The sequence below is a fragment of the Piliocolobus tephrosceles genome, chromosome 10 (genome assembly GCF_002776525.5).
Source record: "Piliocolobus tephrosceles isolate RC106 chromosome 10, ASM277652v3, whole genome shotgun sequence".
NCBI classification, from domain to species: Eukaryota; Metazoa; Chordata; class Mammalia; order Primates; family Cercopithecidae; genus Piliocolobus; species Piliocolobus tephrosceles.
Window position 1 is genome coordinate 8,098,965 of NC_045443.1, and position 17,636 is coordinate 8,116,600.

Consider the following 17,636-nt stretch of genomic DNA (forward strand, 5'->3'; position numbering starts at 1 on the left):
TTCCTATTGGATCTTCCTGGAGAAAAGACGTTGTAATAACTGTGGCTGCTAAGGACAACATGATAAAAGCTGTCTCTGGCTATAGATAAGTAGATCTAATACTAGTTTGGATATCTTTAGAATTTAGAATCTAACCTCAAGAATAAGAAATACAAGTACATATTGGTGTGATGAAGATATTCCTATTGTTTGGGATTGGGAGGCTTTGTTTATTTTTTAAAAACTATTGAGGTAAATGGTTAAGTTGTAACATACTTAATTGATTTCCTCACCGTTTTTGGCTCAGTTTTACTGTATTCCCTAATTTGTTGGTTATGCTAATCTTTGTAGAAAGAGGTCTTGTATTTGCTGCATCATAGTGACATTTAGTACTACTTTAGTTGGTTTAAGTGCAAATGAATCAAACAACTATTTTTCCTTGAGTTGATTTTACCCTGATTTCACATAGTGTTTCGATAAGTAAATATACAGCTTAAACATAAATCTTTGTTAAATTTTTGGTTGGGGTGAAGAAGGAAATTAGCTGAGGAGACTGTTGTCTTAGAAATAGATAGAAATAGCTGAGCATGGTGGCCCATGCCTGTAATCCCAGCTACTTGGGAGGCTGAGGCAGGAGAATCACTTGAACCCAGTAGGTGGAGGTTGCAGTGAGCCAATATCACACCATTGCACTCCCAGCTTGGGCGACAAGAGCAAAACTCCATCTCAAAAATAAATAAATAAATAATAAACAAATATGCCAGTTTTAGAAAAAAGGGCACTTACGTGCATTGTAGCTAGTCTACAAATATAATGGGTTATTTCAGCGTATGAATCTATAATTGATGCCAACATTTAAAGTTTCATCAGAGGTCAATATATAAGTAAATTCTAAGGCTAGTTGAAATAGTTTTATGTTCTCACCTTAAGAGCAGCTACGCGGGCATCAGTGAATTATACTAATAATCCTTTTCCCATCTTGTGCCTGCCCTAAATGTATCTGATCTGATAGCACTTCCCTTCACTCTGAAGCAACATGATGTAGGTGACGAGAGTGGTTTTTTCCAGTCTTTTCGCTCATTATTTCCCCAGTTGTCCAATGTTAGTCTCTAAGACTGTCCAATCTAATTATGTAGATATTGGCCAAGAGAAAAGAAGTAAGGTATAGTTCCCCGTGTTTGGTTTTTTTTTGTTTTGTTTTTTGAGATGGAGTCTCACTCTGTTGCTCAGGCTGGAGTGCAGTGGAGCAATCTTGGCTCAGCGCAACCTCTGCCTCCCAGGTTCAAGTGATTCTGCTGCCTCAGCCTTCCAAGTAGCTGAGACTACAGGTGCGAGCCACCACGCCCAGCTAATTTTTGTATTTTTAGTAGAGACGGGGTTTCACTATGTTGGCCAGGCTGGTCTTGAACGCCTGACCTCGTGATCCACCCGCCTTGGCCTCCCAAAGTGCTGGGATTACAGGCATGAGCCACTGTACCGAGCACTTTTTTTTTTTTTTTTGAAACGGGCACAGCATGGAGTGCAGTGGCACAATCGGGACTCACTGCAACCTACACCTCCCAGGTTCAAGTGATTCTTTTTCCTGCCTCAGCCTCTCTAGTAGCTGGCAGTAGATAACGGGAATTTGCCATGTTGGCTAGGCTGGTCTGGAACTCCTGACCTCAGGTGATCCACCTGCCTTGGCCTCCCAAAGTGCTGGGATTACATGTGTGAACCACTGCACCCGGTCTTTTTTTTTTTTTTAATGGCTCTTGCTTTGTCCCCAGGCTTTTGAGTGCAGTGGTGTGATCATAGCTCACTGCAGCCTCAACCTTCAGGGCTCAAGCAACCCTTCTGCTTCAGCCTCCCAAGTAGCTGGGATTATAGGTACCAGCCAGGGCATTTCGCTCAAAGATAGTTTCTGCTACAACATAAAGGACAATTCATTTCAAGTGTCAGATACTTCAGTTTCGCGCCAAGCCCTATTTGTTACGGACTGAGGAGATAATAGGAAGTACTGCTTGAGCAAATAAAATAGTATGAAAATTCCATTCTCCAAGTCACTACTTCACACTCTTACGAGTTGAGAAAATTTGAGTATGACTTGTAAAGATCCCGTTGCCTATACTTGGCTTTTTAACTTTAAACACCTTATCTTTTAAATGTATGAGAAAAGAAAGAACTCCTATAACAGATTTAAACCAGGACTTTTTGTTGTTTTTGTTTTTTTATTTTCAAACAGGGTGTCACTCTGTTGCCCGTGCTGAAGTGTGCAGTGGCATGTTCTCGGCTCACTGCTACCTCACTGCTGCCTCGACTTCCAGGGCCCACCTCAGCCTCCCAAATACCTGGGACTCTACGCATGCACCGCCACACCTGGCTAATTTTAGCATTTTTAGTAGAGACAGGGTTTCACCATGTTGGCCAGACTGGTCTCAAACTCCTGGGCTCAAGAGATCCAATCACCTCAGCCTCCCAAAGTGCTGGGATTACAGGCATGAGACACAATGTCCAGCCAGGATATTTTTTAAAGACGGTGTGTAAGTAACTTTTTTTTTTTTTGAGATAGAGTCTAGCTCTGTCACTCAGGCTGGAGTGCAGTGGTGCGATCTTGGCTCGGTGCAACCTCTGCCTCCCAGGTTCAAGCAATTCTCCTGCCTCAGCCTCCCATGTAACTGGGACTACAGGCGCCCACCACCAAGCCCAGCTACTTTTTGTTTTTTTTATTTTTTATTTATTTTTTGAGACAGTTTTTGCTCTTTTTGACCAGGCTGGAGTACAATGGTGCAATCTCGGCTCACTGCAACCTCTGCCTCCTGGGTTCAAGCAATTCTCCTGCCTCAGCCTCAGCTACTTCTGAGTAGCTGCGATTACAAGGCACCCAGCACTGCACCCGGCTAATTTTTGGTATTTTCAGTAGAGACGGGGTTTCACCATGTTGGCCTACCTGGTCTCGAATTCCTGATCTCGGGTGATCTGCCTGCCTTGGCCCGTCCCAAAGTGGTGGGATTACAGGCGTGTGCCACCGCGCCTGGGCATCAGTTCTTTTTTTTGAGATGGAACTTTGCTTTTGCTGCCCAGGCTGGAGCACAATGATGCAGTCTCTACTCACTGCAACCTGCACCTCCCAGGTTCAAACGATTTCGAGTGGCTGGGATTACAGGCATGTGCCACCATGCCCGGCTAACTTTTTGTATTTAGTAATTAGAGATGGGGTTTCACCATATTGACCAGGCTGGTGTCGAACTCCTCACCTCAGGTGATCCACCCTCCTCAGGCTTGATTACAGGCATGAGGCACCGTGCCGGCCTTATTTTTTATTTTTTTAAGATGGGCTCACTCTGCTGCTCAGACTGGAGCTCTGGCACCATTTCACCTCACTGCAGCCTCATCTTCCCAGACCCAAGCAATCCTCCACCTGAGTCTCTCAAATAGCCCAGGCTATAAGTGCACACCACCATGCCCAGCTAACTTTCGTGTATTTAGGAGAGACGGGCTTTCCCCATGTTGGCCAGGCTGGTCTCAAACTCCTGAACTCAGTCTACCGGCCTTGGCTTCCCAAAGTGCTGAGATTACAGGCATGAGCCACCAGCCCAGCCCTGTATTATGTTTTCTGAAAGTTTTTTTTTTTTTTTTTTTTTTTTTTTATCACCCAGTAGTAATCTTCAACCTCTTGGCATGTAAGAATTTAGAGATCTATTTGGAATAATCTTTAACAGTAATAACTACAGTCAAAAGCAGTAAGATTAGTGGGCCAGGTGCTGTGGCTCACACCTGTAATCCCAGCACTTTGGGAAACCAAGGCAGGTGAATCACCTGGGGTCAGGAGTTCGAGATTAGCATGGCTAATATGGTGAAACCCTGTCTCTACTAAAAATAGAAAAATTAGCTGGAGGTTTTGCGTCGCACCTGTAATCTCAGCTACTTGGAAAGCGGGTAATCTCTTGAACCTGGGAGATGGAGGGTGCAGTGACCCAAGATCATGCCACCCCACTCCAGTCTGGGCGACAGAGCGTCAATGTCTCAAAATAAAAATAAACAAATAGGAGATTAGGCAAAAAGGATAGTGTAAGTTCATGTGCCGGGCTCTCCGTTTCACATTTCTTCCTTTCCCTTAGAAAATTTTGCTTTTTCTTGTCCCAAAAGGAGGTGTGTATTACTTCTAATACTGTATTTTAGTAGCTTTACCATATTTTAGTTTTTAAAATTCATTTTCTTGATTTTTCAGCTTTCATTTCCATTTCAGTTTGTACCTGAAGGAGAGGAGCATGGATTGACTTTGCCTGGGTTTTCTGAATTTCATAATCTAAATCTGAAACTCACAAGTGGGAGATATACAGGCCTTGATTAGTGAATTTCAAGGTCGGTTCTCGGGGTGAAGGACAAGGTTAGTTTTACTCCAAATAATCCTACCATTCAGAAAACCTGGTGTGTCTAAGGAAGAAAAAACAAGTTGTGACTACAAACCTAAAAGTAAAGGCAAACAACTGCCAGACAGAGGCAGGAAAGTGGGGGAGAGCCCTCGGTAAATATTGCATGCCTCCTGGGGCCCCCATGGACTTTGACTGAAGGGAGAGATGAAGGGTATTTGTTAAAGAAAGAAATCACTGGGACAGACAAAAGCTTCTGGCACAGGAAGTTAGTTCGACTAAGGACACCGAAATGTAGGAATTTGAATGGGTTCCTGGGTGTGAGGTTGAAGTGAAACTTGATTGAAAAGAAGCTGCTGGTGGTGAGTCTCTCCTTAAGCTATTCCTGGCTTCTGGATAGTTGGTGTAAACTCAGGTCCTCGAATAAAGTGTCCTTGAGAATTTTAAAAGGTTAAGTACCTGGGAAATTACTTAAATGCAGTGGTAGTACTACCTCCGATGATATTACCAAACAAGCTATTAGGAAACAAAATCTCACCGATCAAATTAGAATGCTAGAATCGTATTAAATCAGTTAAATACATGCAACAAAAAATACAGGCAAAAAGATGGGATACATTAATCCATTTAGGATAAGGGGCTTGTGGTGTAGAAAGGGCAGGTATGTCCTCTGATACACTGGTGTAGTCACAAGAGCTAAGGACAAGAACCAAGGGTGAGAATTTGAGATTCATTTAGGGCCAGAGATCTGCAGAACAGATGTACCTGGAACACGGGTGTGAATGTGCTCTTAGCAGAGAGACAAAGGAGCAGGTATTCCTGGCCACAAAAGTAGCTCTCCTTGGTTCATTGAGCAGCTCTGAAATTTATTTGCAGGCGGGTCATGGTGTCTCATGCTTGTAATCTTAACACTTTGGGAGGCCGAGGTGGGTGGATCACCTGAGGTCACGAGTTTAAGACTAGCCTGGCCAACGTGGCGAAACCCTGTTTCTACTAAAAATACAGGAAGTACCCGGGCATGGTGGCAGGTGCCTATAATCCCAGCTACTCGGGAGGCTGAGGCAGGAGAATTGCTTGAACCTGGGAAGCGGAGGTTGCAGTGAGCTGAGATCGCGCCACTGCATGCCAGTCTGTGATACTGAGCATGATCCGGTCTTCGGAAAGAAAAAAAAACAGTGAAAAGTAAAATGAGTTCCAATTTGGAGGTAAATACCTTTAAGAGTACTTTAGATTTACATAGCACTGGGCCGGGCGCGGGGCGCGGTGGCTCACATCTGTAATCCCAGCACTTTGGGAGGCTGACGCTGGTGGATCACAAGCTCAGGAGTTGGAGATCAGCCTGACCAACGTGGTGAAACCTTGTCTCCACTAACATACAAAAATGAGCTGGGCATGATGGCACATGCCTGTAATCTTAACCACTCCTTGTCTGAGGCAAGGAGAATCACTTGAACCTGGTAAGTGGAGGTTGCAGTGAGCTGAGATTGTGCCACTGCACTCCAGCCTGGGCAACAGAGAAAGACTCAAAAAAAAAATTTCCACAGCACTCAATTACATAGGAACATGGTTATAAACCGTATTTCACTTGAACTTTAAGCTATACTCTGAGGTTAATAACCATTTGTGGGTTAAGAATCTAAAGCTCTTTATTTTTAAGACCAGTCAAGTACAGTAGGGAGAAGTGAGAAAGAGGTAGAACAAGGATTTCGATCTGTAATTCACTGTGAACAAACAATTGAGGTAACTCACTACCTTCAGACAACGCTGGAAGTTTTTAGAGACTGAGTTTGGTCTTGTTGCCCAGGCTGGAGTGCAATGGCGCGATCTCGGCTCACTGCAACCTCCACCTTCCAGGTTCAAGTGATTCTCCTCCCTCAGCCTCCTAAATAGCTGGAATTACAGGCCTCCGCCACCACTCCCAGCTAATTTTTATAATTTTAGTAGAGATGGTGTTTCACCATGTTGGCCAGGGTGGTCTGGAACTCCTGACCACAGGTGATCCACCCGCCTCTGCCTCCCAAAGTGCTGGAATTACAGGCGTGGGCCACTGCACACAGCCACATTATATACTTAAATTTTGTTTTAAATTTAAAGTTTGAATTTTAACTTTTAAACTAAAATTTAAATTTTAACATTTAAACTGAAATTTAACTTAAAAATTAAATTTAAAGAATTAAAAACCCTGTTACCCAGACTGGAGTGCAGTGGTGCATTCATGACTCACTGCAGCCTCGATCTCCTAAGCTCAAATGATCCTCCTGCCTCAACCACCTCAGTAGGTGGGGCTGTAGGTGCACACCACCACACCCAGCTGATTTTTTTTTTTTTTTTTTGAGACGGAGTCTCGCTCTGTCGCCCAGGCTGGAGTGCAGTGGCCAGATCTCAGCTCACTGCAAGCTCCGCCTCCCGGGTTCCCGCCATTCTCCTGCCTCAGCCTCCCGAGTAGCTGGGACTACAGGCGCCCGCCACCTCGGCCGGCTAGTTTTTTTTGTATTGTTAGTAGAGACGGGGTTTCACCGTGTTAGCCAGGATGGTCTCGATCTCCTGACCTCGTGATCCGCCCGTCTCGGCCTCCCAAAGTGCTGGGATTACAGGCTTGAGCCACCGCGCCCGGCCCAGCTGATTTTTAAAATCTTTTTTTGTAGAGACAGGGCTCTTGCTATGTTGCCCAGGCTGGTCTTGAATTCCTGGGCTCAAGTGATCCTGTCATCTGGGCCTCTCAAAGTGCTGAGATTACAAGCATGAGCCACTGCATCTGGCTTCGGTAATAATTTTTATAGAAGAAAAAAGCCAAGAGCTTAAGCAACATGCCAAAGGTAGTACTGGTTGTATGTGGTAAAATCTGGATTCAAGCCCTTAATTGCTTGACTCCAAAGCCCCAGATGTTGCTCTCAGTTGCACTATGTTACATAGCTTTGAAGTAACCCCAGAAACTTACATAGTTTGATGCAGAGTGAATTCCCCTCTTCCTTCTAGTCTGATGTCTTACCAGATACCGTATTTGAGAACTTGGAGTGAACTCAAGTTTCCCTCAAGAATGTCAACATCAAATTCAATCAGACCCAACCCCAAAGGTGGGCATTTTGACCTCAACTACTGAACTTCAAAAATACACATAAACTCAAGAGTTTGACAGACACTTTGAGAGCTTAGGCAGTAGCAGGGTTAAACTTTGTTGATCGCTTCTGAGAAAATCAAGAGTGCATGCTATAGGCGGGTGTGGCAGCTCACACCTGTAATCCCAACACTTTGGGAAACAGACGGGTGGATTGCTTGAGCCCAGGAGTTTGAGACCAGCCTGGGCAGCATAGTGAGACCCCAGCTCTACAAAAAATACAAAAAAAACAAAAAACAAAAAACGTAGCCAGTTATGTTCATGCACATCTGTAGTTCTAGCTACTTTGGAGACTGAGGCAGGGTGATCCCTTGAGCCCAGGATTTCGAGGCTGCAGTGAGCCTGTGCGACACATGAAGACTCCTGTTTTTTTTTGTTGTTGTTCTTTTGTTTTTGTTTTTTTAATGAGTGTGCTCTCTAACATGCTGCACTTTGCACTCAGCCCTCTTCTAGCCCCTGAGAGCTCATCCTACAATAGGAAGATACTCTATTAGCCTTGAAGCTAATCTTTATTTTTATTTTATTTTATTTTTTGAGATGGAGTCTCACTGTGTCACCCAGGCTGGAGTGCAGTGGTGCAGTCTCGGCTCACTGCAACCTCTGCTTCCCAGGTTCAAGCAATTCTGCCTCAGTCTCCCGAGTAGCCGGAGACCACAGGCACACGCCACCATGCCCGGCTAAGTTTTGTATTTTCAGTAGAGGCAGGGTTTCACCGTGTTGGTCAGGCTGGTCTCCAACTCCTGATCTCGTGATCTGCCTGCCTTAGCCTCCCAAAGTGCTGGGATTACAGGCATGAGCCACCATGCTCAGCTTTTTTTTTTTTTTTGAGATGAACTATTTCTCTGTCTCCCGCACTGGAGTGTAGTGGCTCACTGCAACCTCCGCCTCCTGGGTTCAAGCAATTCTCCTACCTTAGCCTCCTGAGTAACTGGGATTACAGGTGTGTGCCACCACACCCAGGTAATTTTTGTATTTTTAGTAGAGATGGGGTCTCCAAAAGAAAAAGGGAGAGAGGATGGTAGTATAAGATGGTATACTAGAGAAACACTAAACTAGGATAGGCAAATATGAGCCTTTAAAAACTTGAAGGAGTAACAGATTTGCATTTTAGATTGCTCTCCCTGTACTATGGGAAGGTATCGGAAGGGAGCAAGACCAGAGATTAGTCTGTTTTAATGATTATGCCTATTTATAAGGGCCTAGATTAGGATTCATTAGGACACTGTGTTGCATATGACAGAAGTAAGGAGATGATCAAAGAATGATTTCATAGCTGGATGTGGTGGCTCATGTCTGTAATCCTAGAACTTTGGGAGGTCAAGGCGGGTGGATCACTTGAAGTCAGGAGTCTGAGACCAGCCTGGCCTATGTGGTGAAACCCCTTCTCTACTAAAAACACAAAAACATTAGCTGGGCATGGTGGCAGGCACCTGTAATCCCAGCTGGTTTCAAGCAATCCACCTGCCTTGGCCTCCCAAAGTTTTGAGATTACAGGCATAAGCCACTGTTCCTGACTGAAGTATACCACCCTAAACAAAATGATTTTTGGAGTTTTTTTTTTCTTTCCTTCTTCAACAGCTATGTTAGAGATCACGGAGTTTTTTTTGTTTGCTTGTTTGTTTTGAGACAGAGTCTGGCTCTGTTGCCCAGGCTGGAGTGCAGTGGCGTGATCTCTGCTCACTGCAACCTCCACCTTCCAGGTTCAAGTGATTCTCCTGCCTCAACCTCCCGAGTAGCTGGGATTACAGGCATGCACCACCACGCCTGGCTAATTTTTGTATTTTTTAGTAGAGACAGGGTTTCACCATCTTGGCCAGGCTGGTCTTGAACTCCTGACCTTGTGATCCACCTGCCTCAGCCTCCCAAAGTGCTAGGATTATAGGTGTGAGCCACTGTACCCAGGCTTTTTTTTTTTTTCTTTTTAGATGGAGTCTTGCTCCTGTCTGGAAGGCTGGAGTGCAGTGGTATAATCTCGGCTCACTGCATCCTCTGTCTCCTGGGTTCAAGTGATTCTCCTGCCTAGCCTTCCAAGTAGCTGGGATTGCAGGTGCCCTCCACCACACCCTGCTAATTTTGTTCTTGTTATTGTTTTTGTGCAATTGGTTGTCAGCCCATTTTACACATTTTTCTAGAATTGGCCATTTCTCCAAGAAGCATTGGTTACTTTTAGCAAGGAAGAATATTTGGAGATCAAATCTGATCGCTGGTGTTGCTATAATTAAGGGTAGTTACAGATATTGACTTTATGTGCAGACAATTGGAAAGCCAGAAAAATCTCAGAAGTCTTTCTGTGACTTCTCACACATTATCCAAAATTGACAGAAGCCCATGGTTAAACTAACAATTTGGCAAGCAAATGAGATCATTACAATTTGTCTCCCACAACTGGATATAGTGGCATACATCTGTAATCCCAGTATTTTGGGGGGCCGAGGCTGAAGGATCACTGGAGGCCAGGAGTTTGACACCAGCCTGGTCAATATAGTAAAACTCCCTGTCTACAGAAAAATTTAAAAAATTAGCCAGGTGTGATGGTGCGTGCCTTTGGTCCTAGCCAGTCAGGAGGCTGAGGCTAGAGGATTGCCTGAGCACAGGAGTTTGAGGCTACAATGAGCTATGATTGCACCACTGCACTCCAGCCAGCCTGAGTGACAGAGGGAGATCCTGTCTCTTAAAAAATAGTAATAACATAAAATAAAAAATTTACCTCCTAAGTAAAAGACATGGCCTTCAGAAGAAGTTAAGAGAATTGTATGTGAATGGAAAACTAGCAGTTTCTGCTACATAGCAACCAGTGTATATCTGCTCTAGCACAACTACACTAGATCAATTTTACAAGGTAGAGAGTCCAGGAATACTTCCAAATATATATAGAAACTGCATATTTGATTAAGAATTCTAGTTTAGATCACTATCTTATTAGTTAGAAAAACAGGCCGGGAACAAATCCCAGCACTTTGGGAGGCTGAGGTGGGCAGATCATGAGGTCAGGAGTTCAAGACCAGCCTGGCCAACATGGAGAAACCCTGTTTCTATCAAAAATACAAAAATTAGCTGGGCGTGGTGGTGGACACCTGTAATCCCAGCTACTTGGGAGGCTGAGGCAGGAGAATTGCTTCAACCCGGGAGGTAGAGATTGCAGTGAGCAGAAATCGTACCATTACACCCCAGCCTAGGCGACAGAGCAAGGCTCTGTCTAAAAAAAAAAAAAAAGGCACAAAACCATATGAATGATTTATTCTATTTGAATTAAAAAATATAAGCCACATAGATACAAACATTTTCTGGGAGGATAAAAATATGCCCCAAATTTACATTTCAGATGAATAGATACATAATACATTATTTAGGAAATAGAAGTAACAATTCTCAGTTTGGAGGTAAGTTGATAGAGTCCTGCTTCATTCTGGGTTACATGAAAGCTGGGTGCCATGGCTCACACCTGTAGTCCCAGCAATTTGAGAGGCTGAGGTGGGAAGATCACTTGAGCCCAGGAGTTCTAGACAAGGCTGGGCAACATAGCGAATTCCCATCTCTACAAAAAATAAAACAAATTAGCTGGACACAGTGGCACTTGCCTGTAGTCCCAGCTGCTTGGGAAGCTGAGGAGGGAGAATCAATTAAGCCTGATGGTTGAAGTTGCAGCGAGCTGTGATTGTGCCACTGCACTCCAGCCTGAGCAACAGAGGAAGACCCTGTCTCAAAAAACAAACAAAAATAGGCTGTGCGAGGTTGCTTACACCTGTAGTCTCAGCATTTTGGCAGGCCGAGGTGGGTGGATCACTTGAGGCCAGAAGTTCAAGACCAGCCTGGCCAACATGGCAAAATCCCTTCTCCACAGAAAAATACAAAAATTAGCCGGGCATGGTGGTGCATGCCTGTAGTCTCAGCTATTCGGGAGGCTGAGTCAGGAGAATCACTTGATTGAACCCAGGAGGCAGAGGCTGCAATCAGCTGAGATCATGCCACTGCATTCCAGCTGGGGAGACAGGTGTGAAACTGTTTCAAAAAAAAAAAAAAAAAAAGAAAATACACACATTAAAATCCCAGCTCCACCATTATGACCTTGGGCAAATTATTTTGCAGCCTTTCAGGTCTTCCCTTTTGTGTAAATAGAAATAATACTTGAAGTGATTTCTGTCATCTAATATGTATTTTGTCTGCTCACAGAATATGTGCAATTAATGTCAGTTACCTGCATGGAAATGTTAAATGTGATCATCCTTTGATACACCCCTAGGAATGTATGCCAAGGCATTAATTTGATTATGCCAAAGCATTAATCAAACAACCACATAAAGATACTCATTATAGCACTGTCAGTAATAGCTAAAAAATGTTTTATTTTTATTTATTTTTTGAGGTGAAGTTTCAATCTGTCGCCAGGCTGGAGTGCAGTGGCGCAATCTCGGCTCACTGTAACCTCCACCTCCCAGGTTCAAGCAATTCTCCTGCCTCAGCTTTGCGAGTAGCTGGGACTACAGTTGCGCACCACCAAGTCCAGCTAATTTTTGTATTTTTAGTAGAGATGGGTTTTCACTATGTTGGCCAGGATGGTCTCGATCTCTTGACATCATGATTTGCCCACTCGGCCTCCCAAAGTGCTGGAATTATAGGTGTGAGCCACTGTTCCTGGCCAAAAAAAATTTTTTTAATCTAAATGTCTATCAATAGGACTTTCCTTAAATGTGTTCTGATACACTGGAGTACTTATGTAGCCTAAAAAACAAAAAAGATGGCCGAGTACAGTGGCTCACGCCTGTCATCCCAGCACTTTGGGAGTCAGAGACTGGTGGAACACAAAGTCAGGAGTTTGAGACCAGCCTGACCAACATGGCAAAACCCTGTCTCTCCTAAAAATACAAAAATAAGCCTGGCATGCTGGCGAGTGCCTGTATCTCAGCTACTTAGCAGGCTGAGGCAGGAAAATTGCTTGAACCCGGGAGACAGAGGTTGCAGTGAGCTGAGATTGCACCACTGCACTCCAGCCTGGGCAACAGAGTGAGACTCTGTCTCAAAAAAACAAAACAAAACAAAAACAAAAAGGATGAGGCAGATTTAAATGTATGGGGAAATTCCATTATTAAGGTAGAAAGGCAGATTCATTTATAGGTTAAGGTGATCCCATTCATGTCATATATGGAGATAAATTAAGTGTGGAAAGATGGATACAGATATAGAAATGAAAGTAATCGTTATCTCTAGGAAATAAGGCATTTTTTGCTTTTTCTCTATTTTTAGAACATATCAGACAAAAATAATATATATATCTATTTGAAAAGCATAAGAGTAGTCTCTATGGAAATAAACAATTGCTAATAAAAGCAACATTTCCACGAATATTTCTGAAATATGAAAATAACTCAAGTACTTGTACTATTACCTTTAGGCAAGCTAGAATACTGGAACTCTTGCTTTTGAAACACAGACTGTCTTTGGGCAAAGCCCTTAAGTCAATGTTAAGCTCACTTAGAGAGTCACACCCCCCTCTAGTGGTCTATCATGCCACTGGGCTCACCAATCTCCCAGCTGTTTTACAATGTTAGGGAAGTTTCCTTAACATGTTCAGGGACAAGGGAATGGATACCCAGACATATTCTTCAATTACATGTGATTCAAGATAGAAATCAATTGACAATGATGGGTCAGATATACTCAGATGTACTTGATGAAGTAGGAGGTCCACTAGATGGAATAAACTGGAGGCCCTATGGAAAAAAAAATAGATTGAAAACCTTAGCAGAATAAGTGACACTGCTTCTACAAGTGATTCATAGTGGTTATAAACCAGGCCTGCAGGCAGACATGGAAATGTTCTTGGAAGAATGTGTTTAGGTATTGTAATGAAGATACAAATTTGCTGAGGACATTGAAAAAAAGAAATCTGTTGCTGTGGAGTTTAACTAAAAGTGTATCAGACTCTTTTATCTTTTTTTTTTTTTTTTTTTGAGATACAGTCTTGCTCTGTCACCGAGGCTGGAGTGCAACAGTGTGATCTTGGCTCACTGCAACCTCCGCCTCCTGGGTTCAAGCGATTCTCCTGCCTCAGCCTCCTGAGTAGCTGGGAAGTAGCTGGGATTACAGGCGCCGCCACCACGCCCAGCTAATTTTTAATTTTTGTATTTTTAGTAGAGACGGGGTTTCACCATGTTGACCAGGATGTGCTCCATCTCCTGACCTCATGATCCGCCCACCTCGGCCTCCCAAAGTGCTGGGATTACAGGCGTGAGCCACTGTGCCCGGTCTCTCTCTCTCTTTTGTCACCTGTTTAGCTTTAGAAAATTGGGTAGCAAGCCCACAGGTGTGTATGAACAGGGCCACGGTTGAATGAAGACTGACAGAAGACAAGCTGAACAGAGTGTCGGAGTCACAGGATTGGCTTCAGCTTCCCTCACAGTTTACAAGAGATCCTTGTGGAGATTTCATGGTCAAGGTCATGCGTTAGCTGAGGAAAATTCAGAGTTTGTTAGAATCAGAACATCTAGCAGAGCTATAGTATGGGACAGGTGTGGGGCATCCAGCAAGATGGCACCAAGGAGGTAGGCTCGTGGGATCTACCGCCAGTCTTTAGGAGTAGTTCACAGCCCGACACTTGTGGGGGTGATGTGAGCTAGTCATTTTGGATTGAAAACTTGATGTTGTAAATATTATGTTGTAGAAATTCTGGATTCTCTCGTGTTCTTCTGGGCATTTTGTATTTTTGTTCTAGTAGGCAAAAACATGATCATCCCAGCAATGAGCAAGAGCTGATCTCTCTATCCTGATCTAGGGTCTTCGTCTGCTGCTTTTTGGCCTGAAGACTTACCTGTGCTTGCAAAATTCACTGGTCAGTCAGAAATTTGGGTAGAAAATATCAGACTTTTAGGAATGACTTTCTCTATGGGTTTTCCCCCCTATTTTTAGTTGTTTTTGGTAGGATTCACTCATAATTTTTTTTTTGAGATGGTGTCTCACTGTGTTGCCCAGGCTGGAGTGCAGTGGGGTGATCTCGGCTCACTGCAAGCTCCGCCTCCTGGGTTCACGCTATTCTCCTGCCTCAGCCTCCCAAGTAGCTGGGACTACAGGCGCCGGCCACCACGCCTGGCTAAATTTTTTTTTTTTTTAATAGCGACAGAGTTTCACCGTGTTAGCCAGGATGGTCTTGATCTCCTGACCTTTTTTTTTTTTTTTTTTGAGACGGAGTCTTGCTCTGTCGCCCAGACTGGAGTGCTGGAGTGCAGTGGTGCGATCTCGGCTCACTGCAAGCTCCGCCTCCCAGGTTTACACCATTCTCCTGCCTCAGCCTGCCGAGTAGCTGGGACTACAGGCACCCGCCACCGCAGCCGGCTAATTTTTTGTATTTTTAGTAGAGACGGGGTTTCACCGTGTTAGCCAGGATGGTCTCGATCTCCTGACCTCGTGATCCACCCACCTCAGCCTCCCAAAGTGCTGGGATTATAGGCATGAGCCACCACGTCCAGCCAATTCACTGCTAATTTCAAATTGCTCTGTTGGTCTTGGGCACTTCTAGCCATAAAATTTCAGCTTTCCGCACATGGCCCTGGGTTAACATTCCCCAGCACCATCATCAAAAATAAAATAAAGTCAAATAATAGATTTCAGTTTTCTGTCACCTGAGCTGTGGAAGAGTGAGGAATACATTCAGTTTTTAAATCATTTCATTTTTAACATTACTTACTTTTATTTTTTACTTTTTTTCAGTTTACATTTGCATGAGCATTTAAATATTTTTTCTTTCTTTCTTTCTTTCTTTTTTTTTTTTTTTTTTTGAGACAGGGTCTGGCTCTGTCACCCAGGCTGGAGTGCAGTGACTCAATCATAGCTGACCCCGGCCTCAAACTCCTGGGCTCAAGTGATCCTCCTGCCTCAGCCTCTCCAGTGGCTAGAATTACAGACATGTATCACCACACCTGGCTAATTGCTTTTATGAAATAAAATTTTTTTAAAAATTTATTTTTGTAGAGACTGGAGTCTTGCTATGTTGTCCAGGCTGGCCTTGAACTCCTGGCCTCAAGCTATTGTTCTGCCCTGGCCTTCCAAAGAGCTGGGATTATAGGCATGAGCTACATGAGTCAGTCCAAACTTAGTCTACTCTTTTTTTTTCTTCTCCCGGGCTGGAGTACAGTGGTGCTATCATAGTTCACTGCAGCCTCCAACTCCTGGGTTCAAGGGATTCTCCCACCTCAGCCTCCCAAGTAGCTGGGATTATAGGTGTGCACCACCATGCCCAGCTAATTTTTTTTTTGAGGTGGAGTCTCGCACTGTTGCCCAGACTGGAGTGCAGTGGTGCGATCTTGGCTCCCTGCAACCTCTGCCTCCCAGGTTCAAGCAATTCTCCTGCCTCAGCCTACCAAGTAGCTGGGATTACAGGCACATGCCACCGCACTCTGCTAATTTTTGTGTTTTTAGTAGTGATGAGGTTTTTCTATGTTAGCTAGGCTGCTCTAGAACTCCTGGTCACAAGTGATCCATCCACCTTGGCCTCTGAAAGTGCTGGGATTACAGGCGCGAGCCACTACTCCTGGCCTGACTGTAGGATTTATGAGGCTTTACCCTGTCTAAATTTATGGGTTTCTGCTCCTACCAGGAAGGTCCTACTCTTTCCCTGCTTTTCTCAGTGTTCCTACCTTTCAATAATTAAAAAAACAATTGGCCAGGCGCGGTGGCTCACGCCTGTAATCCCAGCACTTTGGGAGGTCAAGGCAGGCAGATCACCTGAAGTCAGGAGCAGTTCAAGACCAGCCTGGCCAACATGGTGAAACCCCATCTCTACAAAACTACAAAAAGTAGCCAGGCATGACAGTAGGTGCCTGTAATCCCAGCTACTGGGGAGGCTGAGGCGGGAGAATCACTTGATCCCAGAAGACTGAAGTTGCAGTGAGCCGAGATCACGCCATTGCACTCCAGCCTGGGCGACTGAGAGAGACTCCATCTCAATTAATTAATTAATTAATTAATTAAAAGAAAACAATTGTAATGTGAAGGGCTTGGTGACTTGAACCTGTAGTCCTAGCTACTCAGGAGGCTGAAGCCGGACAATTGCTTGAGCCTAGGAGTATAGCCCGGGCAATATAGTCATATCCTGTTCCCCTCCTCCAATAGAAAACAATTATAATCCTTGGGAAGACAAATTTATAGCATAATACTTTTTTTTTTTTTTTTTTTTTTTTGAGACTGGGACCCTGTCACCCAGGCTGGAGTGCAGTGGTACAATCTTGGCTCATTGTAGACGCAATCTTCTGGACTCAGGTAAAATTCTCCCACCTCAACCTCCCAAGTAGCTGGACTACAGGCATGTGCCACCATGCATGGCTTGTTTTCTTTTGTTTTTTGAGATGGAGTCTTCCTCTGTAGCCCAGGCTGAAGAGAAATGGCAGGATCTCAGCTCACTGCAAACTCCACCTCCCAGGTTCAAGCAATTTTCCAGCCGCAGCCTCCTGAGTAACTGGGATTACAGGTACCCGCCACCATGCCTGGCTAATTTTTGTATTTTTTTGTAGGACAGGGTTTCGCCATGTTGACCAGGCTGGCAGTGAACTCCTGACCTCAGACGATGTGCCCGTCTAGGCTTACTAAAGTGCTAGGATTACAGGCATGAGCTACCACATCCAGCCAACCTGGCTTGTTTTTGTATCTTTAGTAGAGATGGGTTTTGCCATGTTGGCCAGGCTGGTCTTGAACTTCTGGGCTCAAGTGATTCTCCCAACTTGCCTTCCTGAAGTGCTGAGATTACAGACATGAGCCACCATGCCGGGCCAGCATAATAGACACTAATGGCTTAGTATGTAAGTGTGGATTTCTATATCCACAGAGAGGGAATGAGGAAAGGAAATCAGATCCTCCATAATCAGAAAAACTCAGCAACTTGTTTTCAGTTTTAAAACAAAGGCCAGGCATGGTGGCTCAGGCCTGTAATCCCAGCACTTTGGGAGGCTGAGGCGGGCTGATCACGAGGTCAGGAGATGGAGACCATCCTGGCTAACAGGGTGAAACCCCGTCTCTACTAAAAATACAAAAAATTAGCCAGGCATGGTGGCGGGCGCCTGTAGTCCCAGCTACTCAGGAGGCTGAGGCAGGAGAATGGTGTGAACCCGGGAGGCGGAGCTTGCAGTGAGCCGAGATCGCATCACTGCACTCCAGCACCCCAGCCTCGGCGACAGAGCAAGACTCCGTTTCAAAAAAAAAAAAAAAAA